This window comes from Rattus norvegicus, chromosome 5 (assembly GCF_036323735.1).
Source record: "Rattus norvegicus strain BN/NHsdMcwi chromosome 5, GRCr8, whole genome shotgun sequence".
NCBI classification, from domain to species: domain Eukaryota; kingdom Metazoa; phylum Chordata; class Mammalia; order Rodentia; family Muridae; genus Rattus; species Rattus norvegicus.
Genome location: NC_086023.1, coordinates 85,374,323 through 85,378,750, shown reverse-complemented (window position 1 = coordinate 85,378,750; position 4,428 = coordinate 85,374,323). Strand labels below are relative to the sequence as shown.

Here is a 4,428-nt window from a genome sequence, read left to right as displayed (position 1 = left end):
TCTTGAATAAATCCTTCTTTTTAATCTTTCTTGTCCTAGAGTGGGAAGTTCTGAGATCTTCTAGGACCTATCCTTTAATAACCTAACTATTCATGTTATTTCTAACAAACCCAATAATAATAGAATTGGAAATTCTAGAAAAGCAACAATGTATTTCTTGTAGTATCATTTCCCAGTCCTAGCTCTCTCTTTTTTCTACAAGGGAAAACATTCGTGATTCTATTAAGTTCCACAGAGATATATAATGGAAGTTATGTAAATATGCTTAACTGGGTCACATTGGGGCAAAAGAATTCAAGGAAGACTTAATATACCCTTACTTACCATCTTTGTATTCTCATACTCTATCTGTAATTTCAGTCTGAGATTTACTTCTTAATTTGTTTCTAGAGAAATGTTATCATAATCTCCTCACCCTGCCTTTTACTTTTCTCTAATTATCTTCACTAATAGCAACAGTCCATACTGCTACTCACACAGGTGAGAAAGTGTAAAAACTTTTGTAAATCTTGGCTATAAATTGCAACTACACTGACCTGACTTAGGAATTTCTGGTCCTGCAAGCTATCTCCTATAGCCCGCTGCCCAATTACCAATTACCAAACTCCCAGTACTCTGGAGAAGTAGGCAAGTCATATGAGTTTTCTGTCAGTGTGAAGCTATCAACTAAATTGTAAATTCTTGTTTTCTTACATTCCTAGGAAGTTTAGTCAGACAGTCCACACCAAATTATATTGTGTAAATAACCCCAACCTTGTTACACAGTAGACTTATATAATTACCAGCGTATTGGCTCTACCCACCAACCTTTAGTTAACTGCAAACTTTATACACAACTGAGGTGTGTGTGTGTGTGTGTGTGTGTGTGTGTGTGTGTGTACATGTATTCTCTTTTTATGTTGCTACTATAGTCATTGCTGAATATTGTTGAGTTCCTTGGAGAAATCGTAGAGTCATAGATTTTTAAAATATACCTCATTATAAAATATTAATCATGACTAGGACTGTCAGGGTCTTCCTGCTGAACAACGAAAGCCATGCTTCTCTGTGGCCTAATCACAGACAGTTTATAATTCACTGAGAATTATTAAAGTCTTGATGAATTGTTTTTAATTTGGATGAGTCACACAATGTTAATTATTATTCAAAATTAAGACTTGCTGATATTTTATATGAAGTTATGTCTAATTTTCAGAGGTTAAATTTATATGAAATCCCTAATACATTGCATCTAAAATTTGGTTGGTGGAGTATCTCAGAAGTAGCATTTAATTATCAGGAATTTTTTCTTCAAATCAGCTAATACTCAAGGCTTTAATTAGTCTGTGTCATCCACTGACCATTTTTCTGTCTCAGTAGAAGGATAAACTTTTTTAAAGTATTGAACATAAATAAAAGGAAGACAAAAGATGAGGAAAGAAGTCAAAATACCTGTATTGACAAATGGTGCAATCTTATATTAGAAACCCTCTTAACTCCCAAGAAGATTCCTTCAACTGCTACATTCTCAAGATAGTGGAATACAAAAAAAAAAATATTCAAAATTCTATAGTCAAAATAGCTAATATCAAGAACTCAGGTGACAACAGATGCTGGTAAGGATGTGAAAAAAGAGGAATACTCCTCCATTGTTGGTAGGATTGCAAGCTTGTACAACTACTCTGGAAATCAGTTTGAAGGTTCCTCAGAGAATGGGACATTGCACTACTTGAAGACCCAGCTACACCCCTCTTGGGCATATACCCTAAAGATGCTCAAACATATAACAAAGACACATGCTCTACTATGCTCATAGCAGCCATATTTATAATAGCCAGAAGCTGGAAAGAATGCAGATGCCCTTCAACAGAGGAATGGATACAGAAAATATGGTACATCTACATAATGAAGTACTGTTCAGCTTTCAAAAACAATGACTTCATGAAATTCATAGGCAAATGGATGGAAGTAGAAAATATCATCCTGAGTGAGATAACTCGATCACAAAAATCACACATGGTATGCACTCACTGATAAGTGGATATTAGCCCAAAAACTAGAATTACTCAAGATACAATCCATGGACCACATGAAGCTCAAGAAAAAGGAGGGCCGAAGTGCAGATGCTTCAGTCCTTCTTAAAAGAGGGAACAAAAATATTCATAGGAATTGATATGGAGACAAAGTTTGGAGCAAAAACTGAAGGAATGGCCATTCAGAGCCTGCCCCGTTTGGGGATCAAGACTATATATATACAGCCACCAAACTTAGACAATATTGATGAAGCCAAAAAGTGCATGCTGACAGAAGCCTGCTATAGTTGTCTCCTGAGAGGTTCAATCAGAGCGTGACAAATACAGAGGTGAGCTGAGGGGGCTTGCAAGCCCATACGAACAACAATACCAACCAACCAGAGCTCCCAGGGACTAAACCACTACCCAAAGAGGACACATGGACAGACTCATGGCTCTAGCTGCATATGTATTAGAGCATGGCCTTGTTAGCCACCAATGGAAGGAGAAGCCCTTGGTCCTGCCAAGGCTAGACTCCCCAGTGTAGGGGAGTGTCAGGGCAGTGAGGTGGGAAGGGGGCAGTGGTAGGGGAGGAGGAACACCTTTATAGAAGAAGGGGGAGGGGGAGGTGATAGGGGGCTTATGGCTGGGAAACCAGGAAAGGGAATAACATTTTAAATGTAAATAAAATTTTTCAATAAGAAAACAATCTATAGAATAATTCAATAGTCTTTCTATATACCAATATTTAGAATTTTGAGACACAAATCAAAACACCTCCTATTTGAAATAGCCTCAAAAAATGGACCAGGGAAGTGAAACCTTTGTATAATGAAAAATTTTATATATTGAAAGAAAAAGTCATGATGACTCTAGAATATGAAAAAAATCTATGCTCATGGGGTAGTAGAAATAATTTTTTTATTAACTTGAGTATTTCTTATATACATTTCGAGTGTTATTCCCTTTCCCGGTTTCCGGGCAAACATCCCCCTCCCCCCTCCCCTTCTTTATGGGTGTTCCCCTCCCCATCCTCCCCACATTGCCGCCCTCCCCTCAACAATCTAGTTCACTGGGGGTTCAGTCTTAGCAGGACCCAGGGCTTCCCCTTCCACTGGTGCTCTTACTAGGATATTCATTGCTACCTATGGGGTCAGAGTCCAGGGTCAGTCCATGTATAGTCTTTAGGTAGTGGCTTAGTCCCTGGAAGATCTGGCTGCTTGGCATTGTTGTACACATGGGGTCTCGAGCCCCTTCAAGCTCTTCCAGTTCCTTCTCTGATTCCTTCAACAGGGGTCCTATCTCAGTTCAGTTGTTTACTGCTGGCATTCGCCTCTGTGTTTGCTGTATTCTGGCTGTGTCTCTCAGGAGCGATCTACATCCGGCTCCTGTCTGCCTGCACTTCTTTGCTTCATCCATCCTGTCTAATTTTATGGCTGTATATGTATGGGCCACATGTGGGGCAGGCTCTGAATGGGTGTTCCTTCTGTGTCTGTTTTAATCTTTGCCTCTCTATTCCCTGCCAAGGGTATTCTTGTTCCCCTTTTAAAGAAGGAGTGAAGCATTCACATTTTGATCATCCGTCTTGAGTTCCATTTTTTCTAGGCATACAGGGTAATTCAAGCATTTGGGCTAATAGCCACTTATCAATGAGGGCATACCATGTGTGTTTTTCTGTGATTGAGTTACCTCACTCAGGATGATATTTTCCAGTTCCAACCATTTGCCTACGAATTTCATAAAGTCATTGTTTTTGATAGCTGAGTAATATTCCATTGTGTAGATGTACCACATTTTCTGTATCCATTCCTCTGTTGAAGGGCATCTGGGTTCTTTCCAGCTTCTGGCTATTATAAATAAGGCTGCGATGAAAAAATATGGAACGCTTCACGAATTTGCGTATCATCCTTGAGTAGGGCCCATGCTAATCTTCTCTGTATCGTTCCAATTTTAGTATATGTGCTGCCAAAGCAAGCACTAGAAATAATTTTTGAAGATGATTTATATTATCAAAGGTAATCTATAGATTTGACACAGTATGGACCAAAAACCTAATGTCATTTTTTTTACAGAACCAGAGTAACAAAAACAAAAATAGTACATGCGAAAAACAGACTTATAGATTAATGTAATAGAGTAGGGAATTCAAATATGAAACCACACAACTACAGCTACCTGATTTTTTAAAATTTTTTATTTTCATATTATATTATATAGTCTTAATAGTCTGACTTAGACTGAATTTAGTCTGAATTTAGATATGTTTACTATGTGTTCCTAGTGCTCAGAAATGTGGAAGAGGGTGTCAGAACCTTTAGAAATGGAGCTATAGACAATTGTAAACCACCATGTAGTTGCTGAGAACTGAACTCCAGTCCTGTAGGAAGAGCAGCCAGTGTTCTTAAAATGGAGCTTCCTCTCCACCTGAAGTTATTGG

General features: G+C 38.3%; 1 non-coding gene across 1 annotated transcript; it reads right to left on the bottom strand.

The window, feature by feature from the left end:
* Positions 1–3,862: 3,862 nt before the first annotated feature.
* Positions 3,863–3,969, bottom strand: LOC120103186 (U6 spliceosomal RNA). Its single transcript, XR_005505282.1, has one exon. It is a non-coding gene; the product is annotated as a U6 spliceosomal RNA (small nuclear RNA).
* Positions 3,970–4,428: the final 459 nt, after the last annotated feature.